Raw genomic sequence first — 12,283 nt, 5'->3', positions numbered from 1 at the left:
AATATCGGTTCGGTAGAAAAAAGTTACAGAATCCCACTACTGTAACTTTTTTTCTACCGAACCGATGTCGTTAATTAACGAAAATGTTCGGTTGAAATACCGAAAGTGCTATTCTGTAACTCAAAGTTATCGACACAAAAATTTTAGCGACGAATATCGGTAGAATGACGGAATTTTAAAGAAGATGCACGTCATTTCAAAATGAAAAGCCCATAAGAAGTACATAAATTATTCTAACTTTTTAAACGTTTCTTGTTATTTTTAGGAGAAATGGAAAAAATCATTTTTTATTTTCTCGTTTAGAGTTAAGCTTGATGATCGGAATTTTTTTGCAAGTGAAAAAGGAAAGCCAAGACTCGAACCTTTCCTTTTCACTTGCAAAAAATTTCCGATCTCAAGCTTAACTCTAAACGAGAAAATTAATAAAAATCATTAAAAATGATCTTCGCCTTAACAGGCAAAATTTCAAAAAAAAATCAGACTTTAAACGAAATAATAGTACGGTTACACTAGAGTTTTTTGCAGGGTTAACCCAGTCCGGGATGATTTAGTTGACGTTTGCGCTATGGAATTGACATTTGAAATCCAAACCCATTGGGTTATTCCGGTTAGGTGTAACCGGGGTATAAAGGCCCCCACTCATTAGTCAGTCTGACTGCCAGCATTTATGGTAGTATGTGTAAATTTTTGAAATTTTGAGATTGTATGTGTGAGTTTTCCAAGACTGATGAAAATCAAAATAGTTTTGATTTCAAAATGAACCCCCATCAGCTTGGGTGAATTGTGTTTATTTTCAAATTGTCAATAAATAATTTTGAAAAACAGAAACTAATGTTGGTGTTGGAACACAAAAAACGTAGAATTCATTAATTTTTGGAGGAGAAATTCAAGATTTTTAGAATTGACTGATCGTTCGTGCTACACACTTTTTAGTCACACATACAGAAAGGGTTCATCGGACTGACGACACAGACTGATAAATGAGTGGGGGCCTTAATGCGCATTCAAAGTTAACATATTCAAATTTCTAATGAAATTATTTAAATTACGAAATAATTATGTTTCAAATTAAATGTTAAAATTTCAACCTAAAAATTAAAAAAATCGCAGTTAAAATTATTAATGTACATTTAGTAAATCCAGTGGATTTTCATTGTCAAATCCAAACCCGACAAGCTCTAATGTAAACATGGTGTAATATTCTACAAATTGGTTGAATTGTTTTTTTTCAGAATTTGTATGTCGATGGTCAGACTAGCAAGGTTTCATGAAACCAATTTCGTTAAAGTTTCTTTTCAAATTTCGCTAATGTCCACACACGTTAACGTGAAATTTAAGATCTTTGCGTGTCCTCTTTATTTCACCATTCGCGTTTGTTGTGTTTCCCATACCAATAAAAACAAAAAAAGACATAAATAAACCAAAAAAACAACATAAAATAATTAACATTAATAAATAAATTAATATTAATAGTTAAATTTTCACTATTTCATTAATTAAATGTTTTTATTAAATATATTTATGTTTGTTTTGTTGTTAACGTTTGCTTGAGAAAATAAAAATGAAAGAAAATTGAAGAAAAAATCTTGCAACGAAGAACAAGAAGAGGCAACACAACAAACACAGAAAACCATGTACATGGGTTTCACTACTTCATACCCCTCGCCTATAAACTTGACGTCGCCATGTTGAAATCGTGCTAGTCTGACCATCGACTATGATGTGGAGGGGTATTTTTAATTCGATCGAATATAGAGCATAGCCGACCAAGAAGAGCGAGCGCTTAAATTGTTTATGTGTGGGTAAAATTACACTGACAGAACAGGGTGATGATTTTCATATTGAGTGTGAAATGAAAAATATATTGTTGGCGCGTTCGCTTTGTATGACTTAAATTAAAAATAATATAAATAACTTCATAATTTGAAAAGTATTTTTCTTTATATGTTAATTTTTTTGAGAGAAAAAACAAATTGTATATAAAAATGATTTTTAAGACTTTCTAAGCATACCTACATTTTTTATTGTTGCATTGCAGACGAGGCATTCTGCGTCATTAAAAATATTAATACAAAACAAAAATCATTTTCAAATTCTTCCCTCCACATATTTGCTGTACAACTGCAAAATCTTTTCTGTGTACCCAAAAATAAACAAATAAAGCGGCATCAACCTGCTTGCATGAAATTCAGTACAAAACTGAAGTAAAAAAATCAAAACATTTGCTCTCTTACTTTCCGTTCGGGTCGCGTGTGTGTGATTTGCCGAAAAACTTCGTAACCAAATCAAGTCCCACGAACGGGTTTGATATAGAGTGAAGCGGAAGATGTAGAATCCTAACATTTCATATGTATACATATATTGAACAGGGCTAAATTCTTGTTCTATGAAAGTGTGAAATAAAAAAAAAAATTGTAAAGGAGAAAACTATCAAATAAAAATATTATAAAGAAAATATTTTTAATTTCCAATTTTCATAGAAAAGGAATCTAGACCCTGGAATATCAAAATTGTGTATATTGATAAGTTATTTCTGAATTACGTATTATCAGGGAATATGACGACTATGGTGATATTCTTCCTTCTTTTATTGTTGATTCTAATCGATACCACCAATACATTTATTTTCTCATTTTCTCGCAATTCTGGAGGTTTGCTAATAAACCCCAATTTCATCCATTATTTCATAAAATGAATCCATCTCCAATTTGTAAAATGTCATAAGCTTCCTATCGGTAAAATTTGTATACAGAATATCACAAATATCAAATATCGCTAACTATCGACATTTGTCGTTAATTCCATCGGTAGAGACTTACAGAATCGCACTACTGTTGTAGTTGAAAGTGTGAAATAAAAAAAAAATTGTAAAGGAGAAAACTATCAAATAAAAATATTATAAAGAAAATATTTTTAATTTCCAATTTTCATAGAAAAGGAATCTAGACCCTGGAATATCAAAATTGTGTATATTGATAAGTTATTTCTGAATTACGTATTATCAGGGAATATGACGACTATGGTGATATTCTTCCTTCTTTTATTGTTGATTCTAATCGATACCACCAATACATTTATTTTCTCATTTTCTCGCAATTCTGGAGGTTTGCTAATAAACCCCAATTTCATCCATTATTTCATAAAATGAATCCATCTCCAATTTGTAAAATGTCATAAGCTTCCTATCGGTAAAATTTGTATACAGAATATCACAAATATCAAATATCGCTAACTATCGACATTTGTCGTTAATTCCATCGGTAGAGACTTACAGAATCGCACTACTGTTGTGTAAAGTGGGTGTAACACATACATACATACAGTTACTCCCAGCTTACTTGATGCAAGTACAATTTACCCAATGATTACACATGCATGTAACTTGCAGACAGTTGTGTATACATATTATGGTCGAAAATTCAATTTATTCGAATTGGCACTTGTTTAAATTTAAGTTACTCTCAAATCACTTACATTGATTACTGACAAGGAAATTTTATCGGCAGTGAGGTTGTTAGTTGGTGTTGCAGTGAATATGTGTGAGTGTATTGGTATTTTTCGAACTATCACTTGCATGTGTAAACGGGGTGTTTTCAACTGAGAGAGAGTAAATTGACTTTTCATAAAAGGACGGGCTTCCGTGCGGAGTTTTTTTCTCCCATCGGACGCCTCCCCAGGTGGTGGATAGGGGAACGCTCATCAGATATGGCGAGTACCGCAAAAATAAAATATGCGGGGCGAACCAAAAAAAAGGAAAAAGGCAGCGTCTGATCGAGATTCGGCGGCAGCAAGCAGCGTCTGTACTCCAGTGGGGCGGCTGAAATATAGAAGGAAACTATAAAACCATCAGAAGGCAAGGGGAAACCACTGAAGTAACATCCCTTGAAAATCGTACAACATGAACAATACACGGCCCTCAGTCTCCGGCCAAAAGAGGGTGCTAAGAATCCCCAGAGGTAAAACTAAACAAAAACTTGTAATTGGAACTTGGAATGTGAGAAGTCTTTACGAAAGTGGAAAACATAATAACACAATAAGCGAGATGAACCAACTCCAAATTGATATCTTAGGTGTCAGCGAAACATGGTGGACGGAATGCGGTGATTTCAGATCAGAAAATATGACGGTGTATGATTCAGGAAACCAGATGGATGTTCACAGAAGAGGATTATGTATTATTGTTAAAAATCATATAGCGGCATGTGTCACGGGATTTGTTCCAATGTTAGACAGGACAATGTTGACAAAAATAAGTGGAAAACCGCTAAATATTAATATCATACAAAGAAAGAAAATATCTAATCCAGTTTTAATTAACGAAAACAATGAAGCTGTCTTTGACTTGGATAGAAAGAAGCAGATATGGGAGGAATACATTACCAATCTTTTTGCTGATAACGAACGATCACCTTATGGAGAGGTTTTGCAAATTTCAAGAATGGGAACACCTATAACACGGAACGAAGTAGAATGCGCTATAAAATTCTTGAAAGATAAAAAGGCTACAGGTCCGGACGAAATCCCATCAGAATTGCTAAAGCATATTGATTCCAATATCAAGAGGTGTTAGACAGGGATGCCTTTTATCTCCCCTGTTATTCAACGTGTATTCAGAGAAAATATTCCAAGAAACACTCGAAGGAGAAAACATCGGAATCAGAATTCATGGGAAACTAATCAACAATATAAGGTATGCGGACGATGCTACGTTACTGGCAGGGAGCATATCCGGTCTACAAAAACTAGTAGAGAAACTGGCACGTGTAAGTGAGAAATGTGGTCTCAAAATCAACATGAAGAAGACGAAGTACATGATCATTAGCAGAAAAACTCCCCATGCTGAGGTGAACTTAAAAGTACAAGGTACAGAAATAGAAAGAGTGAGAACCTTTAAATATCTTGTGATGTTAATAAACGACAAATGGGATCCCTCGAAAGAAATAAAAAGTCGAATAGAGATGGCGCGAGATGCTTTCTGTAAATATAGTAAAACCCTGAAAAGTCATGACATAAACATAACAACAAAAATACGTTTCATAAAATGTTATGTTTGGTCGGTGCTGTTATATGGAACAGAAGTTTGGACGCTCAAATCCTCTAATGAAAGAACATTGGAATCCTTTGAAATATGGATTTACCGGCGAGTACTGAAAATACCACGGACTGCGAAAATTTCTAATGACGAAGTACTAAGAAGGATGAATATAAGCCGGCAATTAATAACAACTATAAAAAGGCGCAAAATAGCGTATCTGGGACATGTATTAAGGAACAACAAATACACAATTTTACAAGCAATTCTGAAGGGAAAAATTGAAGGAACGCCAGCTAGAGGAAGGAAAGAAACATCCTGGCTCAAAAACATCATGGACTGGACAGGTTATACCAACGAAACTGATATGCTGAATGCTGCAAAAAAAAAAACAGAGAGCTGACAACCATTATACAATAAGATAATAATTAAAATGCGATAAATATTAAAAAAATGAATTGTACGATCACTTATATCCGGATAACGGATGAGCAAATAAAGAAGAAGAAGAAAAGGACGGGCTTGAAATATATATCGGAATATACACCCTTGGGAAATGAAAATCAAAAGATTCATACCACTCCAAAAATCCTTCACACAGCTTAAATGATGCACCGCATAAACTAAGTACATAAGTCCCGGGCCACACTACAGTAATTTCACTGAAATTTTGACACGAAATTATGCGTCTCTAGATCGAGTTCCATAGTAGAGTAAACTCATAAAAATGCTGTAGTGGGGAATTCGAGCTAAGAACGCCTAATTTCATGAAATTTTTTAATGAAATTCATACTAGTGTGGACCGGGATTAAGTCCCACTAGCGTGAATTTCATTAAAAAATTTCATGAAATTATGCGTCTCTAGATCGACTTCCATAGCAGAGTAAAATCATAAAATTGCTGCAGTGAGGAATTTGATTTAAGAACGCCTAATTTTCATGAAATTTTTGAATGAAATTCACGCTAGTGTGGACCGGGACTAAGAGTGATTGGAAAGGTATGTGTGCATGGTAAAAGTTTAACCAAAATGGGTTTGAGCACCCCTTTTAAGGTAAAATACGTAAGTAAGAATTCAGTATAAATAAAATAAATAAATATATATTCGTCTAGTGCGAACTAATTTGTCGGCGCTATTCCATTTTGCGTTAGCGCAGCTTCGGTCAACATGGAAAATTGTAAATTGTATAATTTGGCAATATTAGTATGAAAAAACATCAATGATAAATTGAGGAACTGCTAAATTTAGGGAGTTAGAGGGCTAAACACATCATAGAAGGAAAACCAATGAATTAAAAGCTGAAAATCGGAAAAGAACCGCCCAAAATAATATCTTATAGTGCAAAAATGAGTGGGCTCACGGAGCAAATCGAAGATAAAGCCGGCCTTTTGAGAACGATATCTGAAGTTGTGGTTGCAAAATGGATGCAAAAGTCAGATAATACACGTGAAATTCAAAATTAAATATTGGTAATACTAATAGTAGGTCTGTGGTAAATCCCAAAATTACCATAACCGATAACATTGGGAGACTTTTTATACCCTACACCACTATGTGGGGAGGGTATTAAAAGTTGGTTTTGCCCAAAAAGTTTGTACGCATCGAAATAATGGTCGTAGACCAAGGTTTAAAATGCTAACGCCATATTAGCAAAAGCATCGAATATTTGCAGCTTTGCCTGCTAAAATTTCCTCGAAATATGTTCAGCAGCAATGAACAACGGCAACATGTAGCAACAAATTTTACAAAAATATTGCTAGCGATGCTGATGCTATTTGATATTGTCGCTTTCATAAAATAGCATCGGGCACGCATACTCATATTTTGCAGCACACATGATCAACACATATCAGAAAAGAGAATAAGGCCGCCATCAGACCATCTGCTTTTTCACATGTATGACCTCAGCTGTTCTGTATATTAGTATAACCAAAGTGACAACATACATGTGAAAAAGCAGATGGTCTGATGGCCGCCTAAGCAACAAAGTTTCAACGGCTTATGCTTGGTTTACATTCGGCGTCGTTTCGTAATTTCGAAGGCGTTTCGTGATTTCGTGCGGAATCAAGCAAAATTTATCATGATTTCGCATACAAAAATGAAATCATCTTATTTCGTGATTTTATAGCACGGTTACACTACAGCTTTTTGACGGGTTAACCCAATTCATGAGGATTTTTTAGCTTAATCTGCTCAAATCTGACCAGATTTGCCGTACAAAAATTAAATCCTCTGATGGCTGGGTTTATTTTAAATCCGGCACAAATCCACCAAAAATACAGTGTTGTATTCGGTATTTGTGCAAAAAAATCCAACTCTTCTCAAAAAGTACCAAAAGTTCAACTGTTTTGGCAACAGAGTTTGTCGTGTTTTACACGTTTACGATTGGTCGTATGAGATTTTATGGAGTTAATAAATCTAAAGTTATTTGGAAATACATCTTTGTTGTATTCGGTATTTGTGCAAAAACGCCAACAACGTTATTTGGAAATCATAAAATTATTTTTTTTTCATTACACACTTTTTTAACAAGAAGTACGATTGATACCATGATACAAAAATGTATCCCTGTGTGTAAAATATACCAATATGAGCAAAGAGGGGACGATATCTCATTCGAGAAATTGTAAAAGTGTAACACACGACTTTATTAGTTATTTTGTATGTATGTATATGTAAACAAACATTAGCTGACAGTTTATATCCTCGAAAAGCTAAGTGTAACCAGCAAAGATTAACCCACTGGATCTATTAAACCCAGTGGGTTAACCTTCAATAGTGTAATAGCACGGTTACACTACAGCTTTTTGCCGGGTTAACCCACTTCATGAGGATTTATTGCTTAATCTGGTCAAATCTGACCAGATTTGCCATACAAAAATTAAATCCTCTCATGGCTGGGTTTATTTTAAATCTTGCACAAATCCACCAAAAATACAGTGTTGTATTCGGTATTTGTGCAAAAAATTCCAACTCTACTCAAAAAGTACCAAAAGTTGCAACTGTTTTTGCAACAGAGTTAGTCGTGTTTTACACGTTTACGATTGGTCGCATGAGATTTTATGGAGTTAATAAATCTAAAGTTATTTCAAAATCATAAAATTATTTATTTTTTTACATTAGACACTTTTTTAACAAAAAGTACGCTTGATACCATGATACAAAAATGTATCCCTGTGTGTAAAATATACCAATATGAGCAAAGAGTGGACGATATCTCATACGAAAAATTTTAAAAGTGTAAAACACGACTTTATTATTTATTTTGTATGTATACGTAAACAAACATCAGCTGACAGTTTATATCCTCGAAAAGCTAAGTGTAACCAGCAAAGATTAACCCACTGGATCTATTAAACCCAGTGGGTTAACCTTCAATAGTGTAACCGGGGTATAACCGGGGTATTAGACTAGCCATAAATCCTCGACTGGATTTAATAAATCCAGTACAAATCTCATTGCATTTAGATATACATTTTGGAGGATTTAAATGGCAGTCAGCTGATTTTTGTTCATAGCACAATTACCAAGGTAGACGCATCAGCCCATCTGATCGAATTTGAAACTTCAAAAGAATTTTTTGTAAATTCAATTCGTCTCAAAAAACGTACGGGAAATTACAAATTTATTGTTTACTACTGAAAATGTTAGCACATTATATTACTAATGCTAACTAAAGAGCAAATAAAGAATTATTTTATCGCAGTTTTCCAATCTAAAATAAATAAACTAATTATTTTATCGTTTATACATCGTAAATATTAGTCTTGGTTGATTTAAATCAACTTTGTACATCAAAACAAATTTATTTTTTCCGCCTTGTATACAAATTTTGACAGTTTAAATTATTTTTGTTGTAACAATTCAATGCATCTACCTTGTTTTTTGTGGAAGCTTGAAACTTTTTGTATTTTCTAGCAACATGTTGCAGAAAACAGAGTTGTATACGAGGATTTATGCCAGATTTAAAACAAATCCACCCAATACGAGGATTTATTTTTGTATGGGAAATCTGGTAGATTTTGGCTGGATTTAGCAAATAAAACCTGATAATGTGCTAAATCCGGATAATGATGTCATATCTAAATGGGCTATAAATATGCAAGATCGCAGTGTGAAGATCGATATTGGGTATATTATTGTTTAGTCCATCTTGAGCGCCAACTTCGCTTTAGCTAAAATCACTCACGAAATTGTTCTGAAGAAACGCCCCTATATGTGGTGTCATATTATCTGAGGGAAGTCTTCCCGTTTTATCATCGGGGATATTCGTGCGAAATACTTTTTATCATCGTAGAACAAATATAAGGTAAAGTAAATACTACAACAAATACAACTCAACCATACAAGGAAATGTCTATAAATTATTGGAATTTAAAAAACTAATAATTTTTCACATTTGATTGAATATTTTGAAAAACATGAATGAAAACTCGTTCGATTTTCAATTTGAATGTTTCCATATCATTCCACTAAATGCACAATTTCTCGCAGAAAGTAGAATACTTGCAAAAATGTTTCGGGTCGCTGGTAATTCATTGAAAAAAGAGAAGCTGTTTCAATCGTTTGCTTTTGAAAACAAAAAAGCACATGTTTATTAGGCATTATTCTTTTCTAGTTTAAACATATTAACAAATATTGTACCGCCTCTATAAGCGGTGTTTTAGTGTGCGGCATGTCGTTCGTACCTGGAGGAGGTTACATGTCAATGATAAGAAGCCGTCTTTATAGTTTTTTTTATGAATAAATTTGTTATTCAAAAATATATATCCCTAATAGACATCGAACATAGAAATAAATACATAAAATGTCGTATGGAATTTGACACTAACACTACAACCCAGTTCAGTCAGCTGGGACTGGACTGGACTTGGACACTAAACCCACCTGATTGTTATGTTTGTTGTCAAAAACATTATTGTGATTTAAAATACAAAGAAACTCAAATCCCAATAATATAAAATCTATTATGTTTGTTGTCAAAAGTTGTTAACAGAACTCTGAATGGCCGACTTTCTATATGCCTTGGCTGTTACCAAGGCCTATAGAAGGTCGGCCAGAAATCCTCTTATGTGACGAGGCCTTTATAGTAAAGTGCTCTGTTCCAGAACCTGCAAGAAGCTACTAATTTTTACAACGTTAACAATTTTTCCTTTTTGTTATCGAAAAAATAGTAAAAATTAGTAGATTCTTGCAGATCTAGAACAGACCAAAAATTTCAAATATGTAAAGTTTGCATTTGTAATGGCCCCGGCTCATACGGTCCGTTGAGAGTTGGGTTACAACAACCACATGAAAACTTCAAGAACAATTTTGGCATCACTTACACATTAGGGATACGTAAAATCGATTTCGGTTAATCGATTAATCGATTATTAGCCGTAAAATTGCTAAAAATCGTAGTCGACTATTGACTGTGCGAAAACTGTATAATCGATTATTCTTAATCGACTTTCAGAAGACGGAGTGAACTATTATTCGTAGTCAACCATCAGTCGTAGTCTTTCATTATTCGTAGTCGACTATTAGTCGTGATCGACTATTAGTCGCAGTTGACTATTGGGTGTGCTAAAACCGCGTAATCAACGGTACTTTTTTGTATACATATATGGTATGTTCCAGTACTGCACATTTCTACACATTTTTACTATTTTTTTCGATAACATAAAGGAAAAATCGGTTATCGGAGTAAAAATGTGTAGAAATGTGTAGTATTGGAACAGACCAATAACCATCACTGATCACATCAACGAAAATGGTCGATTATATTCGATTATAATCGGTTTTCGGCGGTTAACGATTAATCGAAAGTCGACTTTTAGGACACTCTCAAATAATCGACTAACCGAAAATCGAGTTTTAAGTTTTTCACGAAAACCGAATAATCGAAAAACCGATTATAGCATTTCACTGCGTATCCCTATTACACATTTTCAAAAATACAAAAACAAAATACATGTATTTCAATTTGAAATAAAGAGGTTTGGCCCTAAAGTCAGCTTGTTTTTTGTGCGTTAAAAATACAACTCTGACCAATATTGCCACACCACAGCAGTAGTACCGAAATTTAGTAGTCTGGCATCTCGGTGTCGTTACTCGTTGTTGGTGATTTTTCTTATTGGCCAAAATAAATGGATTTTTCTCTTCATTCGTTATAATTTGCTCGACTATGCAATCGGAATCGCGATTTATACATCGGTCGCGTATAAATTTATTATTTTTTTGTGTTTAAAAGGTAATTATTCAATAAAACAATGGACAAAATTAACAAATACAAAGAGGCAAAACTGAATATCATAAAATCGAAAAGGTTAAATGTGCAAAAATTAGGAAAAGAACAAACGAAAATAAGTTACTCAAAAGTTGATGCCATTCTGGTACTGATGTTTAACATTGTATAGTGTGTGTGTACAAGATATACAAGACGAGGAATATTTTCACCTGATACCAGTGATTCGCGTACCCTAATTGAAAAAGGAAAATGTTATTCGTTGTCAGAAAGGTGGCTTAGAATGAAATGATGCAATATTTTTTAGAAATTTTCAAGGCGAAATGAAAAATAGAATGCTTTAACAAATTGTGAATGCATTTAGCGGAAACATGTATTGGAAATTTTGTGCATTTTTGGTGTTCTCCCTATTTTGAGTGTTTGCTATTTTGTGTGTTATAAGTACAAGGTTATTGTACGTGTGTGCTGCAGCTACCGTTTCTTCTCTCCACATCGTTTTTTTTTGCGCTGCTGCTATATGTACTTGTTTTCCTATTCACACTCCATTCTCATACACACTGTTTTTTCTTTTTGTCGTTCGTTGTTGGATGGCTGGTCGGCGCGCTTTTATTGGAAATTGCTAAAGTAAAAAGAAAAACAAAGTAGCGAGTACCACAAACAAAAGTAACGAGTGGCGTTTCCACACAACAGGGATGGAAAATTCAGTACAATAGTACTTTTTTCAGTACCATTTCACTATAAAAAGTACCAAAGTACCCCCGCGGCCAATTCAGTACCATTTCACATACTCTAGTCCAACAGGTTGAAAAATTTTATGTGAAACTAAAAAAACAAAATTCAAATTAAAATTGTTATATATGTACCTTCATATTGGGAATATACCAAAATATGAACCTTTATTGATCATTTTCTTCGTTGAGCTCTTCCACCCATTTAGAAACCGAAATACCAAGTTACAGTCACTAAAGTATGCTGGTCATTCGATCGGGATCGTAGTACCTTCCAATCTGAGAAGTTGAAATAC

The 12,283-nt window shown here is 33.8% G+C and overlaps 1 protein-coding gene across 7 annotated transcripts in view; it reads left to right on the top strand.

Annotated features, from left to right (window-relative positions):
- The first annotated feature begins 11,107 nt into the window (after positions 1–11,107).
- LOC141396602 (uncharacterized) overlaps positions 11,108–12,283 on the top strand; it is a 128,984-nt gene continuing 127,808 nt past the window's right edge. For 5 of the 7 annotated variants that reach the window (XM_073972208.1, XM_073972205.1, XM_073972187.1 and 2 more), the window contains exon 1: positions 11,108–11,265. The gene's annotated coding sequence lies outside the window, so the exon portion shown is untranslated. The remainder of the gene's footprint in view (positions 11,266–12,283) is intronic. The other 2 variants (XM_073972192.1, XM_073972184.1) reach the window with 2 other exon arrangements.

Source organism: Musca autumnalis, unplaced genomic scaffold (assembly GCF_047663935.1).
Source record: "Musca autumnalis isolate F117 unplaced genomic scaffold, ASM4766393v1 scaffold_3, whole genome shotgun sequence".
Classification (NCBI taxonomy): Eukaryota; Metazoa; Arthropoda; class Insecta; order Diptera; family Muscidae; genus Musca; species Musca autumnalis.
The sequence above is the reverse complement of the archived record's forward strand: the minus strand, read 5'-3'. Positions and strand labels throughout refer to the sequence as shown.